This window comes from Lutra lutra, chromosome 9, assembly GCF_902655055.1.
Source record: "Lutra lutra chromosome 9, mLutLut1.2, whole genome shotgun sequence".
Classification (NCBI taxonomy): Eukaryota; Metazoa; Chordata; class Mammalia; order Carnivora; family Mustelidae; genus Lutra; species Lutra lutra.
The window spans coordinates 8,084,641-8,104,494 of NC_062286.1; positions in this window are offsets into that span (position 1 = coordinate 8,084,641).

Below are 19,854 nucleotides of genomic sequence, written 5' to 3' on the forward strand. Positions count from 1 at the left end.
TGAACTTCTGCTAAACTACCTTCCATTCTGGGCACCTGGGTGGCTCAGTGTGTTAAGCATCTGAGTTGTTTTTTTTGTTTAAGGTTTTATTTATTTATTTGACAGAGAGAGACACAGCGAGAGAGGGAACACAAGCAGGGGGAGTGGGAGAGGGAGAAGCAGGCTCCCTGGGAGCCTGATGCAGGGCTCCATCCCAGGACCCCAGGATCACAACCCTAGCCGAAGGCAGATGGCCAGTGACTGAGCCACCCAGGCGCCCCAAGCATCTGACTCTTGATTTCAACTCAGGTCATGATCTCAAGATCCTGGGATGGAGCCCTGTGACGGGCTCTTTGATCAGTGGGGAGTGTACTTGAGATTCTCTGCCTCTCCCTCTGCCCCTCCCCCTCCTCACATGCTCTCTCTCTCTCTCTCTCAAGTAAGTAAGTAAGTAAATAAATAAATAAGTCTTTAAAAAGAAAGGAAGTACTTTTCATCTACTTCCCCCGACAGTTACATGTAATGGCTCTCCTAGTCCCTCTTGCCAGGACTGGGTTGTGCAAGAGGTGTACTGGTTAAAAGAATAAAGGCAGTCTCTGTCCTCTGGTTCTGGGTTCCCCTCTCCTCATCTTGGAGCTCTCGGAGCACGTTCTGGAAATCTTCTCCCCATAGCTGTTCCATCCGAGTCTGTCTCGGCCGCCGTGGTGGGACTTACACATGAACTTGCCTCTGTTGAGATGATCTGTTGAAATCAGAGAATGAGTCTGAAACCTGAAAGCCAAGAAAATGAGGCATTCATTCACAATAGTTCCCAAATTCAGGGGTTCGGTTATTTGGCATTCAGATGGTCATGAAGGAATCTGGAGCGAACACATAGGCAAGACAAGTCTTCTCTGAGGGGGCAGAGCAGGTGCCCCAGCGTGTGGGGCAGTGAAGTTCAGACTTTTGCTTGGCTTGTTTTCTCCTGGACCCAAACCTCACAAACCAGGGATGCACGAGACACAGCAGATGAAAAGTGCGGCTGGTGACAGGGACACTGCCTGAGTCAGCAGCCTGCGGTAGCTGACCGGGTGGCAGATTCAGTAGGAAAGGAGGACCGATCTGGGGCCATCAGGAGGAGGGGCAAAGAGCTCCCTGAACTTCCAGGGTCTCAGCCTCTGCGGACATCACTGCACTGTTGGCAGCCGAGTGTGACAGTCACAGAGGCGCCTGGATGTCCAAGAAACCGTCGCTGCGCCTGCCACGCCCTCCTCACAAGGCAGCAAAGTGTAGTGAAGCTACTGGGGAAAAGTTTATTTTTATTTTTATTTTTGGGGGAGAGGGGATGAATTTATTTCTTAAATTCTGTGTATGCATTCCAAAGGCTGAGCTTTCCCCCAAGGTAGCATCACAGTTCCTGTCTCTTATTCCCAGGGGCTTGTGCAATGTCGTCTTCCTGAACACCTTTGATTTAAACTGCCCCAACACCCCTGGCATCCCTTTGCTCCTTTTCTTTTCATATTTTTTTTCCATGATAACATGCCAGTTATCATCTAATATACTATAGAACTTAGTGATCCTTCTCTCCTCTCCCGAAGGAATATAAACTCCGTGAGTTGAGGGGTTTGTCTGACGACTCTGTTCACGGCTCTATCGTGGGGGAACCATGCATCTGGCACCAAGAGGCATTCATTCTTTATTGAAAAGTACGAATCCGTACTCTTAGTTATTTGGAAAACACATTTAAAATTTTTTTTAAAAAGTGAATCTATGGAAATACTGGCTGGCTGCAGAAAACCCATATAAGAATGTTTTAAACACAAGACACAGCAATTCATGGGTAAATAGATCATACTCCGCGCAGACACTACGCATTGGCGTTTTGCTTCTTTTGTTCATACACATGATTTTGAGTGTCCTAAAGTATTCCAAATACAGAGTCATTGAACGTGCTTCACACACACACACACACACACACACACACACACACACGCACACACACACCCTTCTGGTTCTTCCTGTCCCTTCCCTTAGATCTTATCAGCTAAGGTTTGACAAGTCTAGTCTATGTCTCCTTCAGGACATTCTTAGAAGTAGGAGATGATGATATCGATTAGAAGTGCTAGTGATTCCCAAGAGGGAGCCTAGAATCAATATTTAACCACCATTTATTGCGATGCTGGAGGCAGATACTGTATCCTGGAAAGTGCACTAGGCATAGAGCTAGAAATCTTGAGTGCTAGTCCTGGATCCATCGCTGAAGGGCTCACTGATCCTGGCAGGTCACGTAACCACAAATCCCGAGCTCAGAAGTTTGCAGCTGCTGTTGTTTTGTGTAGGACTTTGTGAACAATGAGATGCTACACAATTATCAGGAATCATTATTATCTAGTTAAGAAATGACAAGTGCTTTACATGTCACCTGAAACAGAGGTGACATCAGACCCTCATGACTTATGGTCCTTGCAACGCATGGGTATCCATCTTGATATCTTGAGCGATTTCATTATTATGTAATTTGCTTCCCATTTAGGAGGTCAGTTTCATCACTACAAAGAAGGATTCTTCCTCGTTGCAGCGTACTGGGATGATTTCTCTGATTCTGATCACAACTGACAGGGTCCAGAGGTCCACCACAGTTCACTGGGATGGGTTCCAATTGATTTTGCAGACTTCCAGATAGTTCTCTATGAGCAAAACTGTAAACTTCCTTCCTCCATTTATTTTCTCATACATCTATTCACTCATTTCTTCCAACAAATTCGTGATGAACATCAATTGTGTGGCAGAGGCCGTACTAGATGCTGGAGACAACAAATGGAAGAAGGCACTGTGCCAGTGCCCTCGATGATCCAAGCTGAGTCAGAGAACCAGCTCTGTAAACACATCATAGATGTACACAGGAGGAGCCATGAGGAGATAGGAGCAAGGTGCGGGAGACCACAGCAGTGAGGCCAGACTCACTCCGCCTGGGGTAGATGGAAACCTCTTTGTAAAGAGACATGACCTTGGAGGGTTGATAGGAGTTAGCCAGGCAGGGGTGGGGGAGAAAGGCACACCATCATGCAGGGAAAGAAGACCTTGGGGCATATCACTTGGGAGCTTAATAGACGCTTATGGTATACCTGTTGTGAGTTAGGCACCATCGATGAAAAGGAAAACATAATCAGGGGATAGAAAGCAGATAGGATAGAGCTGAGAAGGGTTAGATTGTGAGGTGATTAAATGCTGTGCTCACTGCTTACAGCATCACTGAATGCAAATAAGAGTACGGACACAATCCCTTTGTGTAAATTATGTATCTTCACTAAGTAGACATTCGACACATCCATGTGCCAAGGACCTACAAAACACTGAGGATGCACTAGTAACTTTCTCTGAATCCCTGTCCGAGAAGAGCACATCGGTAGAGGGCAGTGAACCATGTGACTGTCCAAGCCCTGGGCAGGAGGGCTTCATCTCATCCAGGAGGACAGATGGGCAAAGGAAGACTTCTCAGGGGAGGTGATATTTCAAGCTGAACCCAGAAGGGTGAACAAGACTTATCGAGAAGACTGGAACAGGAAGTGCTCCAAACAGAAGCAGAAGCAAGTGCTAAGGCCTGGAGACCCGCAGATGTCAGTGTGGCTGCAGCTGGGTCCCCCAGAGGGATGTGGCTGAGGGCTCCAGATCCACGGTCTATGTAAAGACTTCGGGCTTCACCCCACAGGAAGCATCGGTGGATTTTAAGCAGGGGAGTGACATGATAAGATTCACAGTTTGAACGCGTGCATCACTGTCCGTGAAACTGACATCTCCCCCTTCGCCAGCTTGGTGACAAAATAAAGTCACCCTTCCTTCGTATTTGTTTTTTTTTTTTTTTTAAAGATTTTATTTATTTATTTGACAGAGAGAGATCACAAGTAGACGGAGAGGCAGGCAGAGAGAGAGAGAGAGGGAAGCAGGCTTCTTGCTGAGCAGAGAGCCCGATGTGGGACTCGATCCCAGGACCCTGAGATCATGACCTGAGCCAAAGGCAGCGGCTTAACCCACTGAGCCACCCAGGCGCCCCTTTCCTTCGTATTTGGATCTTAATGCCAGGAGCCCCTACAGGGGGATCAAGTGGCCCGGACTACCTGGAGGCAGCCAGCCCACCAGAAGTAGATGGTGAATGAGAGGTGTCTACAGTGACCTTTGTCCTCCTGAAGATCTCTTCCAAAGGGCATCCGTCAGCGCATTTGCCAAGGTACCCTAAGCAGGTGTGTGTGCACAGAGATGTCTGCAGGGCTGTTTTCCTGCATTTTAGCAGCAGTGTCTCTGGGTCTCAGTGATTTTTACACTCTTTTTTTTTTTTTTAAAGATTTTATTTATTTATTTGAAACAGAGAGAGAGATCACAAGTATACAGAGAGGCAGGCATAGAGAGAGAGAGGAGGAAGCAGGCTCCCCGCTGAGCAGAGAGCCCGATGCGGGCCTCGATCCCAGGACCCTGAGATCATGGCCTGAGCCGAAGGCAGAGGCTTAACCCACTGAGCCACCCAGGCGCCCGATTTTTACACTCTTTACTCTACTTTAGCATTTGAGTTTTTTTCACAATCACAATGCATCATCATTTTGGGAACTGAATTCCAGAATGGAATGGAATACTCTTTGGAAGATCAGATCACCTGTTCCCTTGTCTCTAAAATGGGAAAAATAATGTTTTATAAGGCTGAGAAAAATTCAATGCTATTTTTATGTTTCTAATATTTTTATTACGTTTAACTGGCAATTGATTTTACATAAATACATAAACACGATTTCCTCAAGGATTGGATTTCCTCAAGGTGAAATCCTTTTTTCCCCTTTCCTTGGTTTAACTCCTTCCCCCGCCCCAGACTTCATATCAAAGCTTCTTGCCAAGCCCAAGCCCAACTGCAGATCCTACACAGCCCCAGGACATCCTAGAATAATACCATCGGTATTTTCCTCCATGATGCTATAGTACCAAAAGCCTATCAATGTACACACTTCAGTGAATATATGTGAGCATTCTTTGTGAAGAAGAGATCGTCTTACACACAGTTTTATGCATTTTACTTCCCTTACTCAACAACACGTTCTGGAAATCCATTCTGGTCATCCAGGAAAACTCTGACTTTAATGGTGGCATCATATTTCATGATTTGGAAATAACACTCTTTATTCATCTGTTCCCTTATTTCGATATTCACCCCGTTTCTGGTTTTGCAACAGTGAACAATGCTGCAACCACACACACAGACACACACACACGCCTTTGCTGCACAGATGTTTTTGTTTCTTTGCAATAGATTTTCAGGAATGGAATTTCTGGGTGAAGTGGGTACAGCCAGTCATTATTTCTAATGCATGCTAATTGTTATGAAAGTGCCTGATACGTGGTCATTGCTCAATAAATTGGTATCTGCCGCTATTTTCCTTATTAGCTGAGGAGTTACATTTTGGAAACGTTTAGTCATTTGTTAGACCTCCATTTAGATCAGCTACATTTTACTTTAAAGACAGGCATTATGTGAAATAACCATACCAACAACCATCCTTTCTTTGTTTATACAAAATCAAAAGGAAATAGGACCTCGCTGGAAATCCAAAATAGACATGACCGTTTACCTCCCCGTTTCCGCCTTCCATTTCAGTCCACTTCCTCAGTGAGCCAGGAACGCCGAAGCTCAAGGCTGTGCTCCCGTAAGGAGTGTGTCCTGCTTTATAGATTTTTAAAATTGGAATCAGCTTGTCTATCTCATTTGAAAAGCAGAAAGAAAGCCCATTAAGCAGTGTTCCCTGTTGTGAATAAAGAACCGATTTCTAGCCTTTGAACAAGGTGGACGAACAAGGGCCAGTGTCTGCAGCCTCACCCCTGCCCTCCCGGGGCAGAAGCTCTCTGGCAGAACTCAGGCCATTTCTGGCTTGAAGATCCCCAGGGGGTTTAGCCTCCCTCCACGAAAATAGAGACTGCACCTTCAGAAGGAGGGCACGGTTGCATGAAATGCAGACTCGATGGCTTCTGGACTATGGTGCTCCGAGGCCATTGGGTCAAAATGTCAATGTCTGGCAGATTTCAACCTCCAAACTGAAATGGACTCTTGCAAGCTGGCCGAGGGCCAAGGGCTGGGCTCTGGACACAGCCTGAGGGATTGACGGGGATTCTGGGAGTGAAAAGGACTCTCACGGTTTTAATGAAATGGGAAACAGGAACCTCTGTTCATCCGCTCCTTTGTTCCCTTTTCGTCTGGATGGTGGTGAGCCAACAGGAGCCAGGGAGGCCTGTGTCGGTGTCCTCAGGTTCAGAGCCGTCCACCTTGGGCTGAGCTCCAAGCCCCAGGGCCCCACGAGGAATGAGGTGCTGGAGGCTCACTAGTGTTCCCGGCCGTTGTCTCTGTTCCTGTGGGCCCCTCCTGGTCTACACCTCCATGAGTCCCTGACCTCGGGCTTTCTGGCTTGTTCTTGTGTTTTGACTTCAAGTTGGGCTGAATTCTGCTCCCCTGGTGGGGTCTTCGTCATCTCCTCATTCAACTTTTGCTTGTCGCTTATAGATTGTCGCCCTGCGATCCAAGCCCGGTGCTGACACCCTATGCCTCCTCCAAGCACAGGTGGTCCCTTGGAAGGGGGACTGGGCATTAGAGCAAGAGAGTCACAGAACCCCATTCACAACCGGAAGAAGGAAGAGCTGACCCACACTTGGCCAATTTGCTTTCCCAGCCTGTGTTAAATCCATTATACCTAGGTCTTTAAAGGCTCTGAAGCCTGGTCCTTATTTATGGAGTATCCACTGTGGAAGGCCAGGCCCGAACACAGTGCTGTTGAGGGACAAAAAAGACGCGTTAGGCTGAGTCCCTTCAGGGAGTTCACAGACTAGCTTTGGAGACGAACTGGCTCAGAGGAGAAATATCCCAGTTCCAAATTGGCTCAGTTACTGGCCGGTTGCTGGGAGAAGGAGTGAGTTGTGTGGGATTCAGAGGCCGGGACATACCTGGGGGCTGGGGTGGAGAGGACATGGGTCAAGGAAGGGAGGTCGGAATTAGGAAGCACCTACTACGTGCTTTGGCTGGTTTTCTCTGGTGATAAGGACTGGGGTGGGAAGAGAGGACTGGGAAGAAGGTGTTTCCAGCAGGGAAATGGTGCAATGATCGCTAATGCACAATAATGACGTTAATAACTGCGTGCTCTGCGCTCCGGGTGACCCTGTTCAGGTTGGAGGTTTGTGTAGACCCAACAGGCTCCTCCGGAGGGCAGGACAGCCGCCATCGGCGTGTGTTACCCCGGTGTGCCGCAAGCACAGAGGCTCACTCCGCAGCCAGGACCGTTCTCAGGGCACCTGCACGGCTGCGGGGACGGTGGGAGTCACGTGGTGGGAAGAGGAGATCATGGATCCCGGGATTCTCTGAAGCCTTTGCTCACTTCGCGGCCAGGTGCTCGGTGGTTTCGAGATGGGGAGATTCTGGGACCTTTGGGGTCTGACTGAAAATTCCCAGCCGCAGCGTCATAGGTGACCATGACCAAGATGAAAACAAAGAAGTCAGACGGTGTGTGTTTAAGTCCCTAATCCCTGTACTGACTCCCACGCTGTGTTCAACAGCTCTTTCCTGAATGCCCCTGACGCACTCGCAAGACGACGGCGACAAGAGAGACCGGGTCCTTGCGCTCACGGTCCAGCGGGAGCCGTGGACGTTAGAAAAGGCGACACAAAGAAGTCTGCAATCGCCAGCTTATTCTGTAGAAGATCCAGGTGCTGTGAGAAGGATCATGGAAGGCCTCCCTGAGGAGGTGACACTGCAGGTGACACATAAGTGGTGGGAGGTTCTGAGTGGACAGAGTGGGGTCAAAGCCACAGGCGCCAGGGCAGGCGACGTGGCCCATCTGACCTTGTGACAAGGCGATAGTACGGACGCCTCTGCCCTGCTCGTCACACGGCTTGTCTCATGCACAGAAGACAGTGCCCAGTGCCTGGGGCGTCCCGGAGGCATGGAACAAAGGTTTGCTGAATCTGGTGCAAAGTCCTCCCCGGCCCTGCACTCTGGGGCTCTGACTTTGACCCCAGGGGGCCCCACCCTTGCAGCAGGGGCCTGCTGTGGCCTCTTTGGCTATCTGAGCAAGCAGAGAAGAGCCAGAGTTAGGAGCCGGGAGCTTCCTGGATCCCCAACCATGATGTCCTCGTGATAATGCTCACTGGGACCCAGAGTCGGCGCCCCCACTCCCCGGGGCCAGCAGAGGGGGCGCGCTATGCTTCTCTCTGGGAAGAAAACTGTCAGCTCTTTCTACTTGGCCAAGCTAAGTGGCAATAACCATCGTACTGAACCAGGGATAGATACTTGGAAATCATCCCTTTACTGAGGTCCAGACACAAAGTACATACACACCCATCATTTTTCCACCGACCACCATGTGTAGGTCTGCGAGCCAGACAGGCAGAGCCCTAACCATGCTACTCACAGACGAAAAAGACTCTGGGAGGGGAAGTGACATGCCCAGGGTCACGCAGAGGAGCAGTGGCCCAGACCTGAGTCTCCCGATGCCACTCCAGTCCTCCTTCCATGATGGCATAGCTGTGCTGCTGGCTAGGAGTGGGCCCTGGGGAGAGGACAAAGGTGGAGAGGTGTGTGCTTGGACTCTGTTCCCCTTTCATGTTCAAGGGCAAACACCTGCTGCAGTGTTGTTTTCTGTCCGACACTGAGCTAGGCCGTGGAGGCATCAGCCTCTTTGATGGCTGTGTTTTAAGGCCTGGAACGGCAGAGAGATGGCACAGGAATGAGGGTGTTTCCAACCACTGCTGGAATCTAAGTGTCCTCTGATCTGGACGGAGGGCCAGCCCTGTCCTAACGTGGTTAACCTTTGGAATGTAACCTGATCTGCCGCTGCCTGGGGTGTCTTGGCCCAGGTCTACCAGGGGGCAGCCAATGAAAAGGCTCAACTTCCTCCTTCATTAGCCCAAAGTGCCAGGATAAGAGGAGAAACCCGGCTGTCACCAAACCTGTCATGGGTGAAGTTGTGTCCCCGTCCTGGCAGACGGCTGAGTGTCTGTAACCCCCAGGAAAGATGCTCCCAGGAAACGCCACTTCGGGCATCCAATCTCAGGAGCACCTGTTTGCTTCTCCTCCCAGTCCTAACCATGTTGAGTTCTCCTCTCTTGGACCCTCAACAGGAGAGCCAGCAGGACGGGCCTTCAGCCACATCGCTCAGCTGTCGAGTGACATCGCTCAGGGCTGCGGAGAACACCTGTGTCCAATTCAGGTCGTTGACTCAGACGTCCCATTCCAGAAATAGGCAACAGCAGGCCACACGAGCTGTGGTCCTGTTCTTTGACCCCATCACAGTAACCCCAAACTTCTGACCTTGCTTTCTGTGATTGAAAAGAAGCAAAGCAGTGGCCCTGGGAACAGCTGTGCCCAACCTAAACTCTCTACCCAAATCATGCCAACAGATGCAAATCCACATGCCCACTCAGTGAGAAACAAGCTAAAAAAGTCTGACTCGTTAAGACTCACTGAGTGTCAGGACTGTGTAGTGTGTGTGTGCGTGTGTGCGTGCGTGTGTGTGTGTGTGTGTGTGTGTGTGTGCATTTCATTTGTCCATATTGGGGAAAAAAATTCTCTGCAGAAGCTTCATGTTTACTTTCTCAAACCAGAAGAGATCACGCGGAGATGCCAGTCACGGGGGAGGACCTGACAGCCACCCACTCGAGGGTGAGACCCACTCGAGGGAGGGAGGAGGGACTTCTCTTTTCTTTAGTACAACTTGGTGTCCCTAGAGGACACGGGGGCTGGAGGGCTGAGAAAGTGCCGCGTTTTCTACAGTGTAAATAAGTGTACAGTTAGAGCACAACTTTAGGGTGCCTGGGTGGCTCAGTTGGTTAAGCGACTGCCTATGGCTCAGGTCATGATCCCGGGGTCCCGGGATCGAGTCCCGCATCGGGCTCCCAGCTCCACGGGGAGTCTGCTTCTCCCTCTGACCTTCTCCTCTCTCATGCTCTCTCTCACTGTCCTTCTCTCAAATAAAGAAATAAAATCTTTAGAAAAGAAAAAAAGAAGCATTACTTTATTTTTGCTCTAATCAAATAGCCACTCTCACCGTTTGAGAATGGTTCTGTGTAAAAATGAATAGAGGCCATCCCCCCTTCCCCACCAAGGATCTTGGGACAATCAGATATCTTGGGAATCCTCTCAGAATGACACACGAGGGCCAAATTCCGCCATTGTAGGTGTGAGAGAACATGACACAGGGGACAGCGAGCTGGCCTGGGATGGGTCTGCAGCCCCCTGCCCTTGCTCCCAGGGCCCTCCGTGGAGTGGGGGGGAGGTATCTCTGTCCTCATCGAGCCCACGGGCACTTCCTGTCGCTCCTTTCTCATGAAGCGCTTCCTTCAGCAGACACAGCATAGGGCTCTTTTGAGGTCTCTCTGTGGCATTTCTGGAATGTCCTTCTTCCCCAGTTCTGCTGTTCTTTCTCCCAGGCGGGAAGGCAGAGCAATGAAGAGGCCTATTTATACTGCTCTGGGCTTCTGTGGAGCACACCTCATTGCTGAGTATTTGAGACGTAAGTATTTCAGAGACAACCTGTGAACTACCTGGCTCCTCTCCAAGGGAGTGGGGATGGGGTTGGCAGAACCTTGAATTTGACTTGGGGCTGGGGGCTGCCTCCTCCAGCCAGGGGTGCCTCCCCCTGCTACAAGACCCCCTCCTTCTCCTCCCTTTACCTTAGGGCATTAGGAGCCCACAGTCCCCTTTGCAAGGTCAGCAGCAGGCTGGTGAGGGCCACTTCCCCAGTAAGAATGGTCACCAGCCTCCCGACAGCCGCTCAGAGAGGACACGGCGCTCCTTCACACAACTCGCTTTCCCAGAGGGGTCCGTGTTACCATCTATATTTTAAAACAGAGCACCAGCTCTGGTACATCCGTTCCGTATCAGCTCTCAGACTGTTCTAGATAAGCTTTGGGGTGCCTGCCTCCCATCACCCTCCCTGTAATTTGAGAAAAGACCCCACCCCCTGCCAGGCTCAAGCAGTGTGACCTTGTGTCACAGGAACTTTAGTTAATTCCGCTAGAGATGGGCAAATGCCCCAGGCAAGGCCAGTAGGATATTCTAGATTCAGAAATGCTTCTTAGCCCCTGTTGGGCCCCTGAATGGGAAGGGCCAGCAATGCCGGGCTCAGGGCAGCCTGCCACGTGCAAACAAGAGCTGTGGGACCTCGGCCACATTGCGGACGACGAGACTGTCACACGATGACCCCCAGGGCCCCAGCAAGACAGCTTCCCTGTTTGTAGTTCCAACCACTCTCGAGGCCTTTGGTTTTCCGACATATCCCTCTATCTTTTCGTAACAGAATGTTCTATCACGGCTTACACTTATGCAACACGATGATCTATTAGAATTTAAAAAAAAAAATTTTTTTTAATGGAAAAATCTACCAGCTGTTATCTGGAGAGACAGAAACAAAAGGTCACTACGGGGCAGGTCCTCACTTCTGCAGGCGGGCTAGGACGCAGCAAGGCCAGCCCCTCCAGGTTTGCAGAGCTCCGGGAGGGGCGGGGGCGGGTTGTAGGGTGACCTGGGAAATTTCCGCAAAGGGAAAGCTCCTTCTTCCTGATATTTGGAGATGGGATCTCTATGAGGTGATCGAAGATGTCCCAGGGAAAGTGTCAGAGAAGGCCCGCGAGTCTGAGACCACCTGGCTGGGGGGCTTCCCTCTGGACTGCTCAGAGCATCCAGGTACCTCCGGGCAGCCAGCTTCTCAGTCCAGGTTAAGGTCACGAGCCTGGGCTCTCCGGTCCCTCCAGCCTCCCTCTTCCCGCACTACTGGCACATAGGGTCATCCGGGCATAAAAGAGGAACCTGCTGTCCTCATCGAGTCAGCATGGCTGTCTGAGAACTGGCTTTAGACTCTGAAGTAGACCCTGTTACACTTCCCATAATGTCACCTTTCTTGCTCAAACTAGTCTGGGTGGCATTTTGTCCCCGTGATCAGAAGAACCTTGCCCAAGTCACAACCAGTGGGGTGCCAGACCTAGGTCCAGGTCTGACCAACTCAGATCCAAGGACTTCCCACTCCACCCCCCTCCTCTCTGGTGGCCTTCCACAGAAAGCCCGTCAGTGTTGCTCAGCGGTTGGCACCCGCCCTCGCCGCCCCCACCTTCTCAAAGGGGGAACCATAATGGTATCCGCTGGGAGCTTGGTAGAAATGGAGAATCACCCCCTGTCCTAGACCTACAGAATCAGAGTCTCATTTTAGCCAGTTTCCGTAGTTCCTTCAGAAAGCTCCTCAGGATCTCCGCCTTCTGTCCCTGCAGAGCTGGCCCATCTGCCACTAGCTTCTCAAAGGACCCCAGCCAAGTGCCTGTCCCCTTAGGGCTCTGTACATCTTTATAAAACAGAGGGCTCTCCTGATTCTGATCTGTGGAGGAATCAACTGTTTCCTTTGACAAGATGGCCCAGGGGACAGGCAATGAGTAGGCACTACTAACAGATACGAAATTTCTTGCCCGCATCGTGGAAATACTCTGGGTTTTGTCTGCGGTAGCAGTTTCATGAGTCTGACTGCACTAAGGACGGCTGAGCTATGCACTTTAGAAGGGTACATTTTATGGTATGTGAATTATAGTCCAATGAAATAATGATTTTTTGGGGGGGTGCCTGGGTGGCTCAGTGGGTTGGAGCCTCTGCCTTCTGCTCAGGTCGTGATCCCAGGGTCCTGGGATAGAGCCCCGCATCAGGGCCTCCGCTCAGCGGGGAACTGCTTCCCTTCCTCCTCTCTCTCTGCCTGCCTCTCTGCCTACTTGTGATCGTCAAATAAATAAATGAATCTTTAAAAAAATAATGATCTTTTTAATGGTGCAGAAGTTGAGAAAGTGAAATAGTAAACCTCAATCAAATGAGGTCCAATTTCCTCCAAAGACCCGTGGCTTCCATGCAGAAGGCCTTCATCCCTCTCTGGGGTCTCATGGTTTCTCTTCAGATCGGTTATGAAGTGCGCATGGTGTGGGGGTTGAGGGGGTGGGAAGGGACTTGCAAAGGAACAAGTGAGAGCCTGAAGCGGGGAATGGGCATGAACAGCAGCCCTGACAGCTGCCATCAGAAATGCCTCCCTGTCTCTCAGACTCCCCCATCCCTAGCCCCTTGTCTTGCCTCTAATCTCCACATAGCTTCCTTAAACAACCAGGTCATCTGAGGAGAAGTACATAAATCTTGCATTTCTTTGCAAGGCCAGTGACAGCTAGCTAAATGTTGCAGAATATTTACTTTAAAAGAATATTAAAAAAAAAAAAAAAACCTTTGAAAGAATGAAGGTCTAGTCATTGAGAACCTAGACAGCAAGGGCTGGCGCACATCGTGGGGAATTCCTGGCCTTCAGATTCCAGTTCGGGGGCCACCTTGTCTAAGGCCTCCTCTGACCACCCCCACCCTCCTGCCAGGTTGACTTCTGTCCCCGAACTCCCCTTGCAAGAGGCTCAGTAATATTCATTAAATGCACGACTGTTGCCCAAGTTTAGTGTTGTTAGAGAAAGAACATTCAGGAAAACGAGAACATTTGGGAAGGCTTGAAACCTTGGTCTGTTGAAAGCCAAGCTCACATTCTGATTTGGGGGGAGTTTGGCCACCAACTTCCCCGGAGGACTCTATATTCCCCTCCTCTGCTGCTGGGTTCCAAACGCTGATGACCCACTTTACTGGGCTCGGCGTTCAAAGCCACCCCAAGAGGGCTGGCGCAGGCACGGGCACCATCTCAGAGGCTGCTTCTGATGCGTCATGTGCTGAGATGCTCGCCGCCCCCCTCGTTTTCATTACTAGTTTGCCTATTAAGCAGACAGAATCCACCAAAGATTAGCACTCTCCGGAGTTTCTGGGTCGAGTGATAAAGCACAAGTATTTCCCTTTCCGAAACTTTCTGAACTCTCTGTAATATCTTTATTGCCTTCACTGTCCTAGTCACAAAAATAAATACAGGCTAAACTAAGCCACTCTTCCTCCCTTCGGTTTCACAAGCCATGTGGCGTCTGAAGCAGCTGTTCGTAGCAGCATCTGGTGACACTGTCGGCTGCGGCGAAGGGACATTTCCGTGGAATGGTCACTGCACCTTAGATGAGAAGATGAGATAATACACAGAAGGTGCTCGACTCCGATCAGGCCTTTCATCGGTGATCATCGTCACTGGCCTCCTTGCACAGGCAGGGAAAGATGTGGCCCTGGGCCGTTCTCAGAGCCAGTCCCCTGTCACCCACAAGTGCCACCTTCCGCTGCTCTGAGGGGCCAGCGAGGGGCAGAAGGTTCAGGGAGGTAGGCCGCTGGTCCCACATATTGCCCTGTGCCTGCTTCTGGAGCTGGGCCACTGAGTCGTTCACTCATGCCTCACTCATTCCTTTGTTCCATACCATGAAATGGGGATAGACTGTGAGGCCCCAGGAAATACCAACACCAGTAAGAGCCGGTTCCTGCCCTCAAGCACGCAGAGCTTTAAGGACACGTGTGACCCTACCACATCTGTGTACAATGTGAATACAAGATGCCATGGGCTGGAAGAGGAGAGCATCCACCAGAAGCTTCTGGAAAGGCTCCCTGTGAGGAAAACCTAGAGGTTAAGCTCCCCAGATGTGGTGGGGTGCCCGAACACGAGTTTGCAAACATTTATCTCTCATTTCATCTTGCCAAGGGGGCAGGCTGGGCCTCAGAGACAGAAGGAAGAACGAGACTGTGGGCAAGAAGAACCCGTCTCAAAGGTTGTTTAAGTGTTTGAGGAATGGCCAGTAATCCCGTGTAGCGAGAGTTCTAGGGGGTGTTCAGTGGGGACAGTGTGAGGTGAAGTAGCAATGAGCCAAGTTGCATGCGAAGGGCCTTGGGGCCACGCTCCAGACGTGGTTCACCTGCTCCTTCGGATACAAAGGCATCCGGGGGCACCTGGCTTCCTTCTCCAGGCACATGCTGGCAGTGGAAACGGTCAGGGGCCAGGAGAACTTGGGTACACAGGCTTGTGGGGGTTTTGTTGTTGTTGTTTTAGAGAGAGGGAGGGCTAGAGCAGGGCAGAGGGAGAGGAAGAGAGAGAATCTTAAGCAGGCTCCAAGCGCAGTGCAGAGCCTGACGTGGGGCTCAATCTCACGACCCTGAGATCATCACCTGAGCTGAAATCAAGAGTCAGACTGGGGCACCCAAGTGCCCCACTTGTGGGTTTCACATATCATCGAAAATAATTTTTAAGAAAGAAATTGGAGGGTCTGACCTGAGGTTAACAACATTTTATTTTGCCCTGAAAGAGCAGTGAAACAGTTCCCAGCACCATCATTTCAGAGGACAAGTGTAGAGCCGGATGCTTAACTGACCGAGGCCCCCCCCAGGACCCCCAAATAAAGGGTATTTTTAAAACCAAAAAAGTGAATGAGTTTAGTTTCTTTAAAAACTCCCTTCATCATCCTTATTCTTCCCACTGTGCTTCGGACAAACCAACAACCAACCCAACAGAAAACCATGTTTCCATGCTCTGATCCTAGCTCCTGCACCAGCATTTGGGGACCAAGGGTTTGAAGACTAGACAATGGCTTACAAGATCCAGGGTTGACACAAAATGAAAACCCTAGCAACTAAACTGGTTGAAATATACCTTACTCTCTGTCACACCATCTCCCCAAGCCAAACAATGTGCTGGATTCCAAGGATGAAGAGGCAAGGCCAGATCCTCCCCGCTGATGCCCAAGTCCCTACTTAAATCAGAGCTCATCTCCCTAAATGTGTCCAGTCCGCCCCCTGGACTCTATCTCCTTAGTTAGTGGAAGTTCCCTTAGTTCCCTTCCTGCCGGGGCTCAGCTACTGCCTGGGGCACTGGAAGCCACTTTTGTGCTTCTGCTCTGTTGAGCTCTGACCCATGTTAAACTTACACTTCTCAGCTGGATTCAAAGCTGCTTTCCAATATTAATGATGCAGAAGGACACAGTTGGAAATAAGCTATATCAAGGAAGCAGGGTGACTGGTCATAGGAGAAAAGCCCAGGGTAGACTAGAAGCCTCAGTTTCCCCCTATGTGTGCATGAGACCATGTGTTCTTGGGGAGTGGTGTCTTCTGGTTCTGACATTTTGGAGCCCAGCAATCTGAAAACCTTATTACCCTAAAGGGGTCCTGAGTTTGAGTCTAAAAATCTCCTGGCAGCCAAAATGAAGGAAGGAACATTTTGGGTTGCACAGTTTAGTTTTTCTCACAGAAGAATGCATACAAATTGATTTGCAAGAGCCGGACACTTTCCTGGAATACAGCTCTTGCCAAAACTTCTTCTGAGTGTCCCTGTAAAGAGACCCTGGGTTTCAGCTTCCAGCACAGTATTACACAAGACCCACAGACGTTGTTCAAACAGATGATGCTCGGGGCGCCGGGCTGGCTCAGCCGGCGGAGCGTGCCACTCTCGATCTCACGGTTGCGAGTTTGGGCCCCACACTGGGTGCAGAAGTTACCTAAAAGGACATAAAATCTTAAAAATAATTAAAAAAATAAAAAAGAAACAGATGATGCTTGTAGGTCATTTCCATAAAGGCAGAGGTCACCGGGAACATCATCACTCAAGGAAGCCTTGTCTGCCTTTGATGTTCTTGCGCTTGAAGGACAAGGACAGGAAGAACCTCATGACATTACTTCACCCCTACCTTAGAAGCATAACAGAGCCCGCGTGGCTCTCCTGCAAGGACTCGGTGTCTCCACTTCAGGCCCATGGATGGCTGGCATTTTTTTTTTTTTAAGGAAACACACATGTATACAGACACGAATGCATACACCTAAATACGTTTATTTAATGAACTACTGTTCACTGTAGACAAATTTAAAATGCAGGAAAGCATGAAACAAAGAAAACGCCAATAACAGCAATTCAGAAAGAGATCTGTGCCTCTAGTCATTCATGTACCTGTGGTGTATCTATACGCAGACATCTGAATGTGACCCGAGGGTCATTCTCTAGGTCTTCTTTTTCTCTCTCAAGATTTTTTATTTAACAATATTTTTGTTAAGCGCATTATGTGCAATAGTAGTTTTGCTGTTACGTAATAAGTATGGCATGAAGAGAGAGAAGTACAGTCCAATCTGGGCAATGTTGGGCTAAATAGTTATCTTTTCCTTCTTCTAGAGCTTGTTGGAGCCTTTAATGTTTTAATATTACCATACATGGGTGTGATATTTAACTCTGGGATGTTTTCTTGCAGACATTATATAGAACTGCTGTTCTACATACTTAGGTAAATGGCACCTAATATATATCTTGTAATAAGTTTTAGCCATTAAATATCTTTCAAAGGTATGATTTTAAATGGCTATATATTTCACCAGTGGGTGACTATTCTAACATCCTAGAAGTGGAATCAGGGGCTTAAAAGGAATGAACCTTTATAAGATCTTTCTAACATCGGCAAGGAGATTGTACTAATTTACTGAAGAGTAGTGTAAGAGCCCAACAATTCATAGTTTTCACCAGCTGTGGGTACCATTACTATTTTTTAAACAAATCAACCTGAAAGGTAAAAAATGACATTTTGATTTTTTAAAATCTTATTGTTTGTTTGCTTTGTTTAGCACATGGGGTAGACAGACTAATGACCCCCAAAGATGCTGCTCTGGAGAACAGTTTGGCTTCACCCAACCAAAACTAAAGACAGACATTCCCAACATCCTACAATTTTACCCCATAAGCATCTATCCACCAGAAATGTGTGCCCATTAAGAGACCTATGCAGGACATTGATGGCAGCATTATCCATAAGTACTTCCAAACTGGAAGCAACCCCAAATTCCAGCAGCCATAGAATGCTGCAATGTCCTCCATAGGTCTCTTGATGGGCACACACTTCTGGTGGACAGATGCTTATGGGGTAAAATTGTAAGATGTTGGGAATGCCTGTCTTCAATTTTGGTTAGTAAAGCCAAACTGTTCTCCAGAGCAGCATCTTTGGGGGTCATTAGTCTGTCTACCCCATCTGCTAAAAAAGAGTGATGGAATGCCGGTTAGTGAAATACTATGCAGCTAGGAGAAGAGAAGGGCCACAGCTAATCAACAGCAAATGGATTCTTACAAACACAATGTGTGGCAGAAGACAGCAGACACAAAACCCCACATATTTGTATTCTATTGATGAAAAGGTTTACAAACATAGGCACAATTAAGAGGGAATGAATGACAGAATTAGTGTTTATCTTTGGGGAGGAGGAAGGATGTCATGACTGGGAAAGAGGCCATGAAGGCCATCTTGGGTTCTGGCAATGTGCCATTTCTTGACTCGGGCATGGGTAGTAACCAAGCTAGACATTTACTCTGTGTTTCTGTGTTTCTTTCTTTCTTTCTTCCTTTCTTTCCTTCCTTCCTTCCTTCCTTCCTTCCTTCCTTCCTTCCTTCTTTCTTCCCTCCCTCCCTCCCTCCCTCTCTTTCTTTTTAAGATTTTATTTATTTATTTGAGGGCGACAGATAGAGGGAGAGGAGAGAGAGAACACGAACCTAAGCCTCTAAACTTTAAACCTGTGTTTATTGACACAAAGCTCCCCATGCAAAAAGCTACCGATGCTTCTTTAGAATCATCAGGGACATGAGCTTTTATCTGAGCAAACAGGGAAAGGAGTTGATAGCTCTTCTTTGAAAAGAGTGCTCTGTTGTGCCCATGCCGTAACCTAGTGCTGACTTTTCATGGTGAAAAAGCCTTTGAAATTTCTGTAGTGAAAACATGTGATTATATCTTTGGTAATCCAGCAGATCTAAAAATTATGTGACCAGGTAACCCTTTCTGGATGTAGAGTAGTATATATTCAAAGTCTCACCAAATTCGTGTCCTGGGGAACACATATTGGAAAGTACTGAATTAGTTTGTTCTTCTCTCTTTACAGTTAGAGAAACTGAGGCCAATGACGAGAAATGACTAGTCTAGGGTCACACGGTGAGTTATGGCTAAAGGCACTGTGTGGTAGGCTGCCCTGGAATGCGGGAATACACAGCCAGTGCTCAGGCTCACCTATTTTGGGTTTAAATAAAAAATAGAGGGTATAATGTAAAAAACATCCAGGTACCAATCACACACAGCTTTGAAATAAAACACTGCTTGGATCTCTTGGGTGGCTCAGTCAGTTGAGCATCTCAGTCAGTCTTGATCTCAGGGTCATGAGATCAAGCCCCGAGTCGGGGGCCATGGTGGGCATGGAACCTGCTTAATAGTCTCTCTCTCCCTTTGCCCCTCCCTCCCCCTGTTCACACTCTCACATGTGTCCTCTTTCTCTCTCTCTCTCTAAATAATAATAATAATAATAATAATAATAAAGTAATATACTGCAGTATTTTAATAACATAGACCAAGCCTTCTGAGTATCCCTCCTTGGTCCCAGCCCACTTCCTTCCTCATAGAGGTACTCCCTGTCCTGAATTTGGTACTTATTACTCCTATACGTGTAGGAGTTTTTCAATTAATTTGGTAATTTTTCAATTAATTTATTTAAAGGGATCTCTATGCCCAACACAGGGCTGGAACTCATGACCCGGAGATGAAGAACCACATGCTCTACTGACTGAGCCAGCCAGGCACCCCACTTCTATACATGTTTGTTTGTTTGTTTGTTTTTTAAGTAGGACTGATGCCCAGCAGGGAGCCCTACTCGGTGCTTGAACTCACCACCCTAAGACCAAGACCGAAGCGGAGAGCCAGAGCTGGACACTTAACTGACTATGCTACCCAGGCGCCCCTCCGTGTCTTTAAACTTAGGCTGTTACATTCGTTCGCTAAAGCTGCGGCAGCAAAGCACCACAGCCCTGGCAGCTTGAACAACGCAAACATGGTCTCTCACAGGTCTGGAGGCCGAACTTTTGAGATCAGATGTCAGCAGGGTTGGCGTCCATCAAAGGCTCTCTCCTTGGTGTGTAGGCGATTGTCTTTCTCCCCAAGTCCTCTTTTCCCTGCTCATGCCCA